This window comes from Dermacentor variabilis, chromosome 11 (assembly GCF_050947875.1).
Source record: "Dermacentor variabilis isolate Ectoservices chromosome 11, ASM5094787v1, whole genome shotgun sequence".
In the NCBI taxonomy this organism is placed as follows: Eukaryota; Metazoa; Arthropoda; class Arachnida; order Ixodida; family Ixodidae; genus Dermacentor; species Dermacentor variabilis.
In genome coordinates, this window is record NC_134578.1 from 86,938,586 (window position 1) to 86,956,181 (window position 17,596).

Below are 17,596 nucleotides of genomic sequence, written 5' to 3' on the forward strand. Positions count from 1 at the left end.
AGATGAAGGGCAAGCCGGTAGCACATGGGTTGTTAAATCTTCGTCGACAATTATGTTATATCGTGCATATCACTGAGTACGACAGGAATGGAGACATTACTCATCCTCTGCGTTTATTCCATCTTCTTTTTCCTCCCCCTTGGGCGGCTCCAGCGCGCGCCTTCTCATGGCGCTGCGGTAGGCAGCGACGCCTTATATAACAGGCTTCCTGTTCAATATCTCGTAGTGGGGATGAGCCTGTGTTCGGGAGACGAGGCGGGGCGCATCCTGGTGGAGTATCCAGTAGCCAAGGGTCCTCGGGGGCCGTGGCGCCGGCTCCGACATCAGCCGGGCCTCCCGGACGCCGTGGACCTCAAGCCGGCGCGACTCGTCGCTAGGGCTCCGGCGGGTCTAAGGTTAGTACAAAGGCTGAACGCTTCGTGTGCGCTGGTCAGGAGCTCATGTGGCGTCATTGACAAGCAGGCGGCGGGGACATTTCCTTTCTTTGTTCTTCCGTTCTTCTCCCTTTGATTGCAAGTGATGGTAATTTATAAGAGGATGACGGTATCGTCTGCGGGCCAGAGGGCTACCCTATGGTGCGGCCCCATTGCCCGTAGCATCCACCGGTGTAATTGTTCCTTCGCTGTAGAACCAGTAGTGTTCCTATGGCCTTGGTACCTACCAACGAAGGAGTTATTCGTATGAAGAACCCCAAGGCTATCCAATCAGAATTTCAGGCATCTCATCTGACTTCCTGCAAATAACCAAGGTGCATCAGTTTGAACGTGGAGGATCCTCTGCTGTTAACAAAACCAGGCCTTTGTAGATCAAAACCAGGCCTGTGTGTCTACTGGAATGCACTAATTTTGCCACGCTGCAGACTGCGCCTTTATCCTTCCTCGCCTAGCTTGCTGCAAAGGCGTAGTCAAGGGTGTTGACAGAAGCTCAAGTCTACCAGAATGCCTAGAGATATTTTCTGCGGCAAGTGTGGCTTCTGTACACTGCTATACCCAGCTTCCACGAGACAGTGAAGGGGCTGCTACTGTCGGTAGGACGACGACCACAACGACGAAGTGGCTTGAAGTTCAAGTGCACATTCCTTGGTTAATCTCTCAGGGTGTGTATAAGCCATATTATGGGGTCATCATCATCATTACGCGAGAGCTGGACAAGTAAAGTTGTGAAACGCGTGGCCGTGATTTCTGCATCTAGCCTATCGTAATCATCGTGAACGTTATAACTTACATCGCTTTACTTTTTACTTTAGGTTTCTCCCTGTCCCCCTTTCCTTTAAACATTAACCACCGGCTTCCTGTTCAATATCTCGTAGTGGGTATGAGCCTGTGTTCGGAAGACGAGGCGGGGCGCATCCTGGTGGAGTATCCAGTAGCCAAGGGTCCTCGGGGGCCGCGGCGCCGGCTCTGACATCAACCGGGCCTCCCGGACGCCGCGGACCTCAAGCCGGCGCGACTCGTCGCTAGGGCTCCGGCGGGGCTAAGGTTAGTACAAGGCTGAACGCTTCGTGTGCGCTGGTCGGGAGCTCATGTGGCGTCACTGAAAAGCAGGCGGCGGGGACATTTCCTTTCTTTGTTGTTCCGTTCTTCTCCCTTTGATTGCAAGTGATGGTAATTTATAAGAGGATGACCGTATCGTCTGCGGGCCAGAGGGCTACGCAAAGGTGACGTTAGGGAGGGCAATGTCTCAGTCGTGGTGGTCCTTGGAAACTTGCTTGGACAGCATATCTGTAAGTGTATACGGGTTAACCGCTCTGTCAGGCCATTGGTTTGAGGATGGTATGAGGTAGTCAGCTTGAGTGGAGCAGGAACGCACAATGTCGGCGATAACTTTCGAGAGGAAGTTACGACCACGGTCAGTAAGCAGCTGTCGCGGAGCGCCATGAAGTAAGATAATGTCACGCAAGAGAGAGTCCGCGACGTCAGTGGCGCAACTGGTAGGGAGAGCCTGCGTGATTTTGGCAGCAGTGGCAGCGGAATAGAGACGGCAATCTAACGTGGCTCTGCAACCTTTTACAGCCATCACAACCATAGGAGCGCACATTGTGCCCAGTGTGGACCTCCAGTCAGCGTCGATTCTGCCTCGGCCACTGAACAGCTTTGACCTATCGAATGATCCGCTTCTGCCGGGATTTAGCGACTTCAAAAGGCCATACATGAGTGCCTGGGGCGAAGCGGCTTTACGATGGCCTAGCCAGAGGACGACCGAGGTCATAAGATAAGCACGAGGAAATTGAACAAGTACCCCTTGGTGGGAATCTACAGCGAAACCGCTCTTCGTCGACGCATGGCCTGCAGTGCACCGGTAACTGGCGCCTCATCACAGCTCGATTGATCGCCGGAACGAGATATACCGGAGTCGGCGCAGAAGGCTAGCTGCTGATCCACGGCTGGCTTTATAAGCGCTGGAATTCTGGTCTCCTGTGCAGTCCGGCAGCAGTGTACGGAGCGAGTAGACGACTAAAAGTACATCTGCAATCCTTTGCAAGTAAGCAAAACATATCCCCGTGCTACTTTCCTTGCTTTCTTGCACTGCTGCCGGACAACTGACTTGACTTTACTTTAAAACTTGTTGCCTGAAGTTTCTTGCCATGAGTAAGGGTGACAAGAAAGATGTTTCGACACTAATATCTGATTTTCAACGGGAAATACGTGCTGAGATAAGGTCGCTGAAAGAAAGCTTAAAATTCTGCAGCGATACATGTGATGATGTGAAAGAAATAGGAACCGATATTAAGGCACTCAGAGCCGAAATAAAAACACTAGTTTCCCAGAACGAAAAACTAAAGACCGAGAACCAACGGCTTGAAAAGAAAATTGAAGAACTTGAGCAATATCAAAGAAGTAACAATCTTGATATAAAAGGTGCACCCGACGAGCTTGACTCAAGTGTCGTGGTTAAAAACGCGCATAAGGTCAGATCCTGCAAAAATATGGAAGCAAGCTAATTCTTTAACTGGAAGAACAGTGTCATTCAATACACCCAAGGAAATAAAAGCTAATGATATCATTTTAGAAGGCAGGGAGCTTGCGAATGCAATTAATCATTACTTCGTGAATGTGGCTGTTAGCGATGAGGATCAATGCAATATGAAATTGAACTAGGTAACCAGGTGAATTCTGTCGTGTTGAACGAAGTATCACCAGAAGTCCGCAGATACATAGCAGAACAAAAGAGCAACATTTCAAGTGGTTACGATGACGTAAGAGTGGCTCCAGTTAAGGCTGTTGCATCTATACTTAGCCCGGTATTAGCATATCTTATAAATTTTTCGTTTCTGCAGGGAACTTTCCCAACGAAACTTAATGTGGCGAAAGTTACTCCTATGCATAAAGGCGGCATTACTTCTGAATTAACAAATTATCCACCGATATCCGTGCTACCTGTCTTCTCGAAAATATATGAAAAATGCGTAAACAACCGTCTTACGGAATATCTCGACAAACACATTCTATTATCGCTATATCAACATGGTTTTCGAAAAAACAAAACGACGGAAGAGGCCCTAATAAGGGTAAAAAACCACATAACAGAAAATATTGAAAATAAGATATTCACTTAGGGTGTCTTCCTTGATTTGCGTAAAGCTTTCGATTCAGTTGACCATCATATCCTATTGCTGAAATTAAGCCGCTATGGAATTGGTGGTGTTGTCCTGGACTTATTTAAAAGCTATTTATCATCAAGATATCAATTTGTTGGCATAGACAATGTAGAGTCCCGGTACTTAAGCGTAATAAAAGGAGTTCCACAGGGATCCATATTAGGTCCCGTGCTTTTCCTTCTATATATCAATGATATTACGGATGTTCAATATGCACCTGAAATTACAATGTTTGCTGACGACACTAGCCTGTTTTTCACAGGATCTACTATTCATGAAGTAGAAGCTTCAGCAAATCTATACCTCTCTAAACTTTCAGGTTGGCTAACAAAAAATAAACTAACACTAAACAAACAAAAAACTAAATTTGTCATGTTGAGGCCTATTAACAAGCACATCCGCGGCAATGTAATAATTTATTATAATGACCAACGCATCGAACAAGTAAACACACAGAAATTCCTAGGAGTCTAGTTCCATGAACACCTGCCATGGACATTACACTGAAACACCTCTTAACTGATCTGGCTCGCTCTGTAGGATGTCTCAGTAGAATCGCTTGCCTTCTCCCTTCGTGGTTAGCTAAATCACTCTACTATACGTTATTTTACTCGAAACTCCTATACGGAATGGTGGTGTGGGGAACAACAACTACAACAAATTATGAAAGGGTAATAATCCTGCAGAAGCGCGTGCTTCGTATCCTGGAAAAATATAAAGGTCATGCCAAGGACCTAGCCACTGAACCACTTTTTCTCAAACATCAAATCATATCCGCAAAAAAGTATATAATCTAAAGTTGATGCAACACATACATAAACACAAATTACAGGATGCCTTCCCAAGCACTGTATCCACGATATATGGGTTCAGAAGCTCTAGCCGAAAAACTAAAAAAAATACGCACGAACTATGGCAAACAGGCCATTGAATATAAAGCAGAGCGATTATTAAACCTCCATGAATCGAATATTGGCCTTACATTACAAGCCAAGAAGCTCAAGTGCAATTATAAATCATTCCTTTTGACTACTAACCTCATAGTCGATCCATAAATGTTGTCAAATTATGTTTTGTATATTTTGAGATGAATTTTTTTTTGCTGAAAATTGAGAAAATTAAATAAATTGTTAGATTCCATTTCAATGCATCTTTCTTAAATGTATAATGTAGTGTAGAGCGTGTTGTATATACACGTATAAACAAATACGTATGTGATCCGATGTAGGGAAGCAGGTGCATTGTACTTAATGAAGCGTATATTGAGTCGTGTCAACTGCTGTAGACTGTCTTGTTAATCAGGGGGCCAAGACCTCATCAGGCTTTCTCGCCTTTAGTCTTTGCCTCCCGCAGGGAAGTTTTGTATTCTTCCTGCAAAATAAACATGTTTGATTTGATTTGATTTGATTTGATAGCGTATCGGGTGGTGCAATCAATTGCGACGGCTACCCATTTGTTCCCAGAGGATGACGTGGGAAAGGGACCAAGGAGGTCTAATCCAACACGAAAGAACGGTTCCACACGGACGGTGAACGGCTAGAGATGACCGGCAGGTAGCACCTGAGGTGTTTTCCGACGCTGGCGTATCACAGGCAGCAACATAGCGTCGGACGGAGCTAGCGAGACGAGGCCAATAGAAGCGCGGTCGTACGTGCGGGTTACCCCAAGGTGTCCTGCAGGGGGTGCGTCATGCATATCAAAGAGCGCAGTCTGTCGCAGATGTTTTGGCACGACCAGAAGAGGATCAGAGCCGTCAGGGAGGAAGTTCCTTCGGTACAGAATACCGCCCTGGAGGACATAACCGCGAACAGATGCGTCGGAAGGGGTAGAGCTCAGACGGTCGATGAGTGCTCGCAGCGATAGATCTCGGTACTGCTCATCGGCGATGTTAGCGAAGGCAGACACAGAGAAAATACCGTTGGCGGTAATACTGTACTACTGTATATGGGCCAGAACGGTAGGCGTTGTGAGAGGGTCGATTAGATGCGAGAATGCAGAGGCCTCGTTATCGCCCCACTGGAAAGGGGCGTCTTTCTTCAAAAGCTCGGTTAGTGGTCGTGCTGTGGCCCCGAAATTTTTCACGCAACGGCGGAAGTACGAACAAAGGCCGATGAAGCTGCGCACATCCTTGACACACTTCGGAACAGGGAAGTGCTTAACAGCATGGATCTTGCCTGCGTCCGGTTGATCTCCGTTCGCGTCAACGAGATGCCCAAAGACGGTAATCTGGCGACGGCCGAATTGGCACTTCGATGCGTTCAGTTGCAAACCGGCTCGACGAAAAACGTCCAGGACTGCCTAGAGGCGCTCGAGGTGCGTAGCAAAAGTTGGGGAGAATACTATAATGTCGTCCAAGTAGCACAGGCACGTGGACCATTTGAAACCGTGAAGAAGGGAGTCCATGATGCGTTCAAAAGTGGCAGGAACGTTACATAGACCGAACGGCATCACTTTGAATTGATAAAGACCGTCGGGTGTTACAAAAGCAGTCTTCTCGCGGTCGAGATCGTCCACGGCAATCTGCCAGTAGCCGGAGCGAAGGTCAATAGAGGAGAAGTAGCGAGCACCGTAGAGGCAGTCAAAGGCGTCATCAATCCGAGGTAGGGGATAGACATCCTTTCTGGTAACCCTGTTAAGGTGCCGATAATCCATGCAAAAGCGCCATGAGCCATCCTTATTTTTTACCAGTACAACAGGTGACGCCCATGGACTACATGACGGTTCTATGATGTTCTTGCCAAGCATTTTGCGAACTTCTGCGTGAATAACTTGACGCTCAGCCGGTGACACTCGATACGGGCGGCGATGAATAGGAGGGGCATTGCCGGTATTATTGCGATGTTTAACAGCTGCAGTTTGGGCCAAAGAACGATCGTTAAAGTCGAAAATATCGTCGTAAGAAAACAGAGCGCGGTAGAGCTCACGAGCGTGCTCGGACGGCATGTCGGGCGCACTGAGTTTCTGTAAGTCGGCGATTGTACTAATTGCCGACTGCGATGGTAGAGGAGGATCGGCTGAATTGTCGTCTACTGCAATAGATGCTATTGAGTGATCCTCGATGGAGCAAAGCTGGGCCAGAGACATCCCGCGTGGCAGCACTTGTGTCGTCAAGGCAAAATTGACCACTGGCAGGCAGACGCAATTCGCCGTAATAGATAAAACGGTATGAGGTACTGTGATGCCGTGTGTAAGTAGGACGTCTTGCATAGGAGCCGCGATGTAGTGACCATCGGGCACTGGTGGGGATGACGCGAAGTCGGCGTAGGTCAGTGCCGAAGGTGGCAAGCGAACGAAGTCGACGGAACTGAGGCGACTAGGGTGTGGTTCAGCGGGATCCAGAACAGGCAGGTCAAGGCGGAGAGTACTGGCGGAACAATCGATGAGAACAGAATGTGCGGAGAGGAAGTCTAAGCCGAGGATGATGTCTTGGGGACAGTGGGCGATGACTGTGAATAGCACGATTGTGGAGCGATCGGCGAAGAAGAGACGGGCGGCACACATACCAATTACGGGGGCTGTTCTGCCATCGGCGAAACGGACAACAGGCGTCGTGGCGGGCGGGATTATTTTCTTGAGCCGGTTACGAAGGTCAGCGCTCATTACCAACAAATGCGCCCCAGTAAGAGCAGATAAGAGCAGATACAGAAACACCGCCGACTTGCACGTCAAGAAGGTTCAGATGAGTGGGCAACGTCAGTAGAGGATTTGGCGGCGTAGGGATGAATGCAGCGTCACCTCGAGGCGCTACATCTAGTTTTCCGACTGGGAGCGGCGTCCGAAGGGAGTCAGCGAAAAGGAGCGACGGGGCTGGGGAGAGCGAGATTGTCGTCGTTGGGGCGAAGGTGAACGAGAACAGGGGCGGTTCGGCGCAGGAGAATCAGTGGCGGCATTATCGGAGCGTGCGGCATAGGGACGAGAAGGGCCACCTGAGGGGCGAGAGTAGGCAGTATAAGCAGACCGAGTCGGGGAAGTCCAGCGACTGCGACATTGCCGAGAAATGTGCTTGATTCGACAACAATGAAAACAGATGGGCTTGTCGTCAGCAGTGCGCCATTCAGATGGGTTGCGTTAACGTGATCGGTAAGAAGATGCGGGACGGGGCGGACTTGAAGAAGCTGGGTGGGTATCAGGGCGATGGGCCGAGCCGAGGGTGTGAGGACCCATGTTTTCGCGCTCCTGGCGGACAACTGCCTGGATCAGGGAAACTGTGACTACAGGTGCGTTGGTGGGGCTGGAGTCGAAGGCAGCTGGGTAGGCGGCCTCAATCTCACGCCGGACGATCCTGGTAATATCGCCAGTGTTGTTGGGACGAGGAGCGTCGGCACAGGTAGATGTCGCTGGGGTGTTGGGCAAACGGGCAAACTGCGGGTCGATACGTCGGCTTTTAGCGAGTTTCAGGTGGCGGCACTCTTCTATAACTGCATCCACCGTCGCGAAGATGTTGTATACGAGCAAGTTGAAGGCGTCATCGGCAATGCCTTTGAGGATGTGGGATATCTTGTCGGTCTCAGTAATGTGTGCGTCAACTTTGCGGCACAGAGCCAAGACGTCCTGCATGTACGTGGCATAGGGCTCTGTTGACGTCTGCACACGGCCGGAAAGCGCCTTCTGCGCGGCAAGTTGGTGACCGTAGAGGTTGCCGAACAAGTGTTGGAGCTTTTGCTTGAGCGAATCCCAACTGGTGAGCTCATCTTCGTGCGTCCGAAACCAAACTCGGGGTGGGCCACCGAGGGAAAAGACTACGTTGGCAAGCATAATAGTAGGGTCCCACCGGTTATTGCGGCTGACGTCTTCGTAGAGGCTGATCCAGTCATCGACGTCTTCCCCATATTTGCTCGAGAATATGCCAGGATCACGGGGAGCGGGGAGAGTGATGTAGGTCGTCGAAGTGGCAGCAGCTGTCGGAGCCGGCGGAGTCGAGTTGTCGTCGCCGGGAGCCAAGAAGGAAGGCTCCACGTGCGAAGCTCCGTGACGAGGCACAGGGAACGTCCACCTCCACCAGATATGTTACGTAAGAAGACGCAGATGAAAAGCTATATACAAGTATATTTACAACGTAATACGCCGCACTAGGCCAAGAGGCAACAGCCCGCGCTAGCCTCTAATCGTCGTCGTGTTCTTCTTACTGCTCCCCTCTTCGTCATTGGAAATACTATTCCGTAGCAATATACCGGTTTGAAGTACTTTCTCCCCGCCCACTGCAATCCATTTAGTGCTGGCGATATGGCCACAGTATTAGTGGATGTAGAACAGATCTTAGGTGGCACATTTACGTAGATGGTCACAATACAAATATAGGTCCCCCTCAGAGCGAGCGATAATGTCAGTATGTGTAAAGGTTCCCACCCTGCTGATAGTATAACATGCCTTGCAAGAGGCCAGCCGCTTCAAATTCTACAAATTATAATGGAAGTGACAACCAGCCGTGAGGCTCGGACTATTGTATTAGAAAGAAATTGGCAGAGGCTTAGCTTGGCTAAGCCTAGTGGATTGCGAAAGCATTCTTCTGTTCAGGTTGTAGAGTTCCATACTGCTCATCGAACGTGTAGATGAAGTCTCGTCGTCATTTAAAGCATCCATAAGGCTTGCTGTCGCACGATCAGGTGTCGCCAAAGTTGCGTCAGCATTGAGAGCACGCATGATACTTGTAGATGCGCCCAGATCAAGAGATGTTGAACGCATTCGCCTGGCTGCATAATATGCACGCCGTTTAGCTAAACGTTGTTCCCGCTCTTCATCCGTTTCCTCCGCACGCCGCCTCTTCTTAGCTGCAGCACATCGTTGCAGCTTCACCTTATACACATCATCCGACATACCGTGGAGGATTCGCTGGGACGACTGCGACGAGCCGAGTTGGCGGGCCGCTTATCCACAGTTGGCATGGCGTCACGTAGAGCGAGCGCCTTCCCCACGGCAGCGGCGCGTGGAGGATTCGCTGGGACGATCGCGATGAGCCGAGTTGGGGGGGGGGCTGCTTTTCTACAGCTGGCATGACGTCACGTACAGCGAGCGCCTCTTGCGAGCGGCGCGCAGCTGAAGCATGGAGAATTCGCTGGGACGATCGCGACGAGCCGAGTTGGGGCCCCCCGCTTTTCCACAGCTGGTATGACGTCACACTTAGGTCACGCTAAAGGTCAATGGTGGATTCTCCGGGACGACGGCCAAGAGCGCAAACCTCGAGCAGTATTGCTTTCGCAATAAAATAATGTATTTACGCGGAAGCTGCTGCTTATGAATAAACAGTGATGCATCTCTTGTTGATCTGCTGCCTTGGAGAAAGCTATGACAAAAGCCCTTGGCAATCTTTTTCGAACATTTCAGAGACAATTGGGCTCATTTTCACTGCTCAGGTGTGGCAACTTTTCCAGGTTACTGGACGAACAAGTGTTGCTTGTTGCTTCTGGGATTACAGTTAATGAAAAGAACATAGACAAAGTGCTATCGGCAGGGGCTTCCCCGCCGTCCTTACGACACTGAACCTTCCGTATCTCATGGTGAAAGCGAGGTTGGTAACAGTTCATAGTACAGTTCAGATAACATTGCGAACACGAATTTGGACGCTAGAACATGTAAAAGTACTTCTCCGTACTCCCAAAGATATACTATCCTCCATATGCGAAAGGCTAAATAAAGAGTCAAAATGAAAACATATGACATGTTACATGATTCACAATGACACATTTCAAATAAAGATTTGGATATGTGTGCGTTTATATTCGGTGCCAGTCTTAAGAGTCAAGTCCGTATAGATCAGGCTGTGGTAGACTGTACTTTCACCGCTCGCACAGCTGGTGCTCAAGGACGTCCCCTTGGTTCGTCAGAGTGGTCGGCTGCTCGGCCGACAATCACGAGGTGCGGTGTCCGCTCTCTCGTTGCCCTCGAGTCGTGCCTGTCACAGGCACCAGATGATATGGTTCAGCGTTAGGTTGGATCCTAATAGGCGAGTGGTGCTGCGTGGTAGCCTACCGGTGAGGAAGAGTTTACATGCGACTTGGGAATGTGCAAGAATTATAGACGATTTCCCTAGAGCCTCCTTAGCTTTCATAGCTAGCACCATGGCTGAAGATTCGCCGGTATTCCACGTCGTGATGGCGCTGGTCGTAGCGGCACTTCTGGCGTGTCTGTGAAGAAGAAAGACGAATCCGGGCAATCTTGTGCTTTTGTTGCGGTGGCTGTGACATCCCGAGTGTACTCTGTCGGCGAGTCGAGTGTGGTCGAAAAGAGGGTATCGAAAGGCAAAGTCGGCTCACGATCGAATCGGAGATAGAAGGGTGACTAGCCAGCTGTGTCGTGGTGCGAGGAATTTTAAGCGAATGTGACAAATGGCAGAGCAAATTTACAGTCGCGATGGCCGGTGAAAGCATACGTTAATGTCTGGTTCAGGCATTTGGTAAGGCCGTTAGCTTGAGGATGGTAAGCGGTATTAAGCTTGTGTTTAGTAGCACGTGATCGAAGTAAGTCGTCGATGACTTTAAACGCATCTTCTTCGACCGGTGAGAAGTTGAATAGGTGCACCGTGGTGTAAGGTAACATCGTGAAGCAAGAAGTGAGCGATGTCTGTAACGCAACTTGTCGGTAGGGCTCTAGTAATGGCAAAGCGGGCTGTACAGTCCGTAGCCACGGCAATCCACCTATTTCCGTCGTTTGATATAGTGAATGGGCGGAGAAGATCAAGGCCAACGCGAAAAAAAAGGCTGCAGCAGAAGAGCAGTACGCAAAGCTGGTGTTTTCCGGCGTTTATACGACTTGCACGCGGCAACATAGCGCCGGATGGAGCGTTTGAGACGGGGCCACAGAAACGGATGCGAAATTTGGTCATAGGTTCGAGAGACGCCAGATGTCCAACGGCGGGAACGTCGTGCCGTTGCTGTAGTACATACAGTCTGTCGAAGGTGAGACGCAATGACGTTTAGGAGCTCGGGCTTGTCGGGGCGCATGTTGTGGGGATAGAGGGTGTCATTATGCAGCACGACCATGCGAAGGAATGTGTCAGATGGATGAGAGTAGGTGTTCGATAAGCTGTCGCAACGATTTATCGCGTTTTTGTTCTGCACAATGTCTTTCAAGGCGGAGAGCGAAAGAATGCAGATCGCTGCCACATCCACTAAACCATCCGGCGCGTGGACGGGATGACGAGACAGGCAGTCGGCGTCCTTATGTAGACGGCCCGACTTGTAAACCACAGTGTATGTGTATTCCCGCAGCCTTAGGGCCCAGCGACCGAGGCGTCCGGTGGGATCCTTGAGGGAAGAAATCCATACAAGGCGTCGTGATTGGTTGTAGCTGAAAATGGTCGACCATATAAGTAGGATCGGAACTTGTCGACTGCCCTAATGAGGGCGATACACTCGCGCTCGGTAATCGAGCAATTGCGCTTGGCTGGAGTGAGGAGGCGGCTGGTGTCGGCAATAACGCGGTGGTGAACAGGAGGCGTGATGAGTAGCGGGATGAGCCGCGCGAAAGCACAGGCTTGTTCAGAGCCCCAGCAGAAAGGAACGTCTTTCTCGACGAGGTCAGTTAGGAGACAGGCAACATGGGCGAAATTTTCCGCAAACCTGCGGAAGTGAGAGCAAAGGCTAATAAAGCTTCGAACATCTTTGGTACAGGTTGGTAAGGGGGTGTATGCACAGCACGAAACTTAGCGTCGACGAAGCCAATGCCTGACGAATAGACGAGATGTCCCAGCATGATTATTTGGCGATGGCCGAAGTGGCACTTGGATGAGTTGACCTACGAGCCAGTGATACAAAAAATAGTAAGAACAGGTGAAAAGTTTTAAACATGGATCGAAAAAGTTGAAGAGAAAACGACGACGTGATCGATGTAGCACAAACTGATGCACTATTTCAAGCCACGCAAGAGCATGTTCATCATCTGTGCAAAGATCACCGGGGCATTGCACAAGCCAAAAGGCATTACTCTAAACGGATATAGGCTGTCTGGTGTGACGAATGAGATCTTATCATGGTCAATTTCATCACAGCAATTTGTCAATATCCAGAGGGAAGGTCTATCGAACTAAAATAAGTTGCACTGTGGAGACAATCCAGAGCATTGTCTACGCGGGGAAGTGGATATACATCCTTCTTGGTGATCGTGTTTAGATGACGATAGTCAACGCAGAACCGCCATATGTTATCCTTCTTTTTGAGACGAACAACCATGGAAGGGTGGAAGAGTGTACAAAAATCCCTTTGGCAAGCATTTTGTCAACCTCGCTCTGGATAACTTGTCGCTCAGACGGTGACACCCGGTATGGGCGTCGACGAACGAGTACTGCATCGTCGGTATTTTTACGATGCTTCACGACTGTAGTTTGAATCAAAGGGTGATCGTCGGGGAAGTCGAAAATGACAGAGTACGACTTGAGTACGCCACGGAGCTCTGCTGCTTCTTGGGTTGAGTGATCCTGTACAATCGTCTTTGTAAATTCGACAAGTGGGGCAGATGCAATAGGCGCAGAATGAAAACTGGCCGAACACGGCGCTACAGACAGAGCGGGTATGTGGAACTCGTGGGAGGGTGACAACGTTGCAAGAAACACGCCTTGATGATGTACTTGAAGGCCCTGTCCAAAATTTAGGCTGGCAAGGCATGTATGATTTTTCGGTAAAGAAACGATGATGTGTGGGTAGGAGACATTGTGGGAAAGCAGCAATGAAGTCGCGGGAGTAAGGACATAGTCTCCGTCAGGTACAGGTGGGTAGGCTAAAGCAGTGATACAGGTTGCTGCTGGAGATGGGAGGCGAATAAAATCTGCAGAACAAAGTTGAGTTGGTTGCACAGGAAGGTCAACAGAAAGGGGTAGGGGTGTGTCTGCCTCTGCCATATTATCCACCTTGCTGCGAAGAGCGAGCACGTCCTGGATGTACGCCCCGTAAGATTCAGTAGACGTCTGTGCACGATCTTAAAGTCCTTAGCAGCACGTTTGCGGCCCATGGGCTTGCCGAACAAATCTCTAAGCGTCTGTTTGCACTGGTCCCAACTTGTAGTCTCTTCTGCATGTGTCCCAAACTAGACCCGTGATGTTTTCTTTATGTAGAATATTATATTAGCCAGCCTAAGCATGTTATCCCACCTGTTGTGTGCGCTGACCAGTTCGTAATTCTGCAACCAGACATCGACGTCAACGTTGTCAATCTCGTAAAATATGCCAGCGCTGCGAGGCTGGGTCAGGATGAGCATCGATGGTGACGATGGGGCTGTGGTTGAAGATTATCCCAGGTAACGTCCGCTGCGGTTCTCTGTATTGCGCACGTGATTACCCCGCAGCTCCACCAATAATGTTGCGTTAAGCAACGGAAGAATCGTACATCTATTTACAGATGGCTTTTAATGGCGGAGCCAACATGCGTAGAGCAGCCAAAAAACCTAAACTTTTCTTCGTCCTCTCCAAGACCACCATTAGTGTCCTCTTTTTCCCGCATTGCAGACTGGACGAATATATAATCACATTTACGATCATTATTCTATGTAGCCGCCTTGGTTGCTCAGTGGCTATGGCGTTGGGCTGCTGAGCACGAGGTCGCGGGATATAATCCCGACCACGGCGGCCGCATTTCGATAGAAGCGAAAGCACCCGTGTACTCAGAATGACCTGCACATTAAGGAACCCCAGGTGGCCAAAATTTTCCGAGTCGTCCACTATGGCGTGCCCCATAATCAGAAAAGGATTTTGGCGCGTAAAACCCCATAACTTACTTTTTAAATTATTCTATGTAGCTAAACAACACATACCAGTAGATGGCGTCGTTAGTCCGCCTTTATCTCTACATGTACACTGTCGGCAGCCTTTATGCATTTGCACACGTGGCGACTTGCTAGGAAAGGGTGGCTGCTGCATTTATTATCCCGAAGGTCACCCCTACCTCACGAACCACTAAGTACATTTGCCTCCTCTGCAGCCTTTCCAGAAATTGTTGCCAACTACGAGGATAAAGGTCCTAGGCGCACCCATCGAAAAGAAAAAAAAACGAGAAAAGACACCTCGCGATCAACGAGCAGCAATTACTTCTATGCAACTGTGCGATGACAGAGGATCGCTTCATTGCGCGGACGCTGTGCAATGCAACCATGCCATCAGCATTGAACACGGGTCTTTATCTTCTGTATCACAAGCCCACGTGAAAATAATCTATCACATTTGCCTTCGCACTCAGGTGCCTCGTGCAGCGTTTCCTTTGTTTCTACTGATTTGCGACGTCAAGAGCCACTCTATATTATCAAATATGGGCGACTGCATTGAAGCTTTCATTTTTTTTTATTTACAAACAACTGAACCTTCGTCCCCTGCATACAAGAATTCTCAGTTCATCACTCGAAAAATAATCTTACCCGGAACATCGGGGAAGCATGGAAGATCCACTTATAAACCAGCTGTCGCGTTTTACGTGGAACACTTTTAAATACAACTGGCATATCTAGGCTCCTGCCGTTATTTTATTTTATTGGCTATCTTGGCTAGGCGGGCGTTATGAGCAAGAAACCTTTGAACGATAACTTTGCAAGCCACTAATAGATGCTAAAATATTTTCATTACATATCTTAGGCGATGGAAGGTAAACAACGATGTGACAGGGGTGCACCAGAGGCTGAAGACAGTGGCCACAAAAGCTCAGCTGGTGAAGCTACGACCATCAAGGGCCGCCAGAACGTGGACGTGGGGGAGAATACAACAGAGAGGCGAGACGAGTGTTAATTTCCAGAGCTAGAGCTTAGAGGCGACCGTATGCAGAGAAGAGGCAGCATGCATTCGATATTTGGCCATTTTCATTTCAGCAGCTATACAATTACTTTACGCGCTTGTAAATGTAGCAACACTGTTGCCAGCATACTAAAGCGCCCCTCTGAGGCATCCCTCTGGGGTACAAGTGTGGGCGCCGGTGTTGTGCCTCGTAACCGAGCAAACGAGCACAGCGAAAGATGAAAGCGAACGCGGAGCGCAACGAGAAACGAAATCTGGCAGTAATGGAGAGTGAAAGAGTAGGAAAGCAGAGGAGGGGGGTGCCGCGGAGCCATGAGGAGGACATCGGAGCAAGCCACATTCAGCACCACCACATGGCGCTCACGTCTACGGCAGCGGCGTCGCCTGGCTGTGCGGGCAAAGAAAAAAAGAACCAGAAAGCACGCCTTCGCCCATATTATTCCCACCAGCGTTAGGCGGTAAATATTGCGTATACATGAGCAGCAGTTGCCTGGAAGCAGTAACTGTGTGGATGCTCTATTATAGCGCCGCATGTCACAGCTCCGCCAGTCGTGGCCGTGATTGGTAAGAAACCTCACTATAGGGTGAAATGAAAACACGCATAAAGCGAGGCTCATTTTGTATTAGGCAGTACAGTAATGACTGGGGTAGTTGGAGAAGTATGGGAGAGGCCTTTGCCCTGCAGTGGGCGTAACCAGGCTGATGATGATGATGTACAGTAATCGTCGGGGACATTTTTTTACCACTTCCCATTATTACAGATATATGAGCCGTGGTTTGACCAGCCCTCAAAAAGAGAGTGCCCGATGCATTATAACCGATACCTACGCACGAGACTTTTTGCGCTTGCCAACGTAGATGTCGAGCAGTTTTCATGCGAAAGCATCAAATGGCCCATTGAGCAAAAAATCTGGTGTGTGTAGAAGCGAACCGGCACGTTAATTTCCATGGACTGCGAAGCCACGTACTGAGCGCGCCTCTACGGAGTAGAGTGGGGAAACAGCACACCCGCTGGACCTTAGCGCGCCAGGTGTTGCATAAAGGGAGAGGGCATCGCCGTAAACTCCGCGTCACTAGCGCTCCTCGAAGCAGCAGTTACGGTGCCATGACGCCGCTTGGCGAGCTCTTTGTCGTCAGCGAGGCAGTCACATGATGGGCGAGTGCAAGTTACACCATCAAGCTCTTGGAAGCCGTCGCGCTTTCCGTATCTTTGCCTCTCACTCCCGCTCGCCTTTGCTGCTGCGCGCTTGCCGGCCTTGGCGATCACTAGTGCTCCTTCGATCTCTCGTTGCGCAAGTCGTCGGAGTGATGCCGTGCTGGCCCACCAGCTACTGCTCCTTGCTAGCTCGAGGTAGCACGGACCGCTGTGGCACATTGTGGCTGGGCAAAACTCGAAGGGTCGCTTTACTAAGCGAGTTTTGCTTTCGTATGCACAATTCATGACACGTGCTTAGGTGTCCGTGTATTTTTTTATTACTTGGCCCCCCGGAAAGCGTCATGACCCGTTACACGACTCTCGATCGTGCTCTTAGTGTAAGGGTTAGTTTTGTAGCCGTCATCTAGAAAGCAATAAACTAGAATGTGAGGAGGAAATTCGCTAGCTGTGGGAATGCCTAGCTTTGGCCAAAGCTGCCGAGAATGACGGCCAATGTTGTCCTTTAAGCGATTTTGTCACTAAATTTACCAACCTTTTGGTCTCTATAGGGCCAATTTCTTTATCGACCTACGACGTTTTTAGATCGTGACTGAATGATTGGCGGAATTTCAGCGACTTCAATGTTAAGAAAGTTGCGTGGATAGTGATTTCCTAGAAAACAATTTATTGTTTAGAAGCTTCAAAAATGCAGCCGAAATGGCTGTACGCCATGCAGACCCTGTAACCATAATGAAGCCTCGTTGGTCCGTTAACACGTAGGACTTACAATTTGTAATTTAGTGGAAGCAAAGAGGGTACATATTGGGCGTACAAAATAATTTATTCTTCTTGAGGAAATCCATTTAAAAGAGCTTTAACGTTGGGGGCGCTGCACTTTCGCTATACAACTTCGATTAATGCACATTGTCGAAGTGCACAAATAAATTTGAATTATCAAGACTTTTTATAACTTTGAATTTAGTGGCAAAATGCTAAACAAAGCTCTATAAGAGGACACATGAACAGAAAGGAGATAAGTATTCAAGTGGCTCAGCTTGTTCATGCAAATTAATGTACCACCTCTATACTGGCCTCGCGCATCGCACTTGACGGGACCAAAGCGTCCGTTGTCCAGCTAGATAACGGCTGGAACGCAGTT

General features: G+C 49.3%; 1 protein-coding gene across 1 annotated transcript in view; it reads left to right on the forward strand.

Moving 5' to 3' along the window:
* Positions 1 to 553: 553 nt before the first annotated feature.
* LOC142563367 (uncharacterized) overlaps positions 554 to 17,596 on the forward strand; it is a 47,197-nt gene continuing 30,154 nt past the window's right edge. The window contains exon 1 of the mRNA XM_075673927.1: positions 554 to 1,478. The gene's annotated coding sequence lies outside the window, so the exon portion shown is untranslated. The remainder of the gene's footprint in view (positions 1,479 to 17,596) is intronic.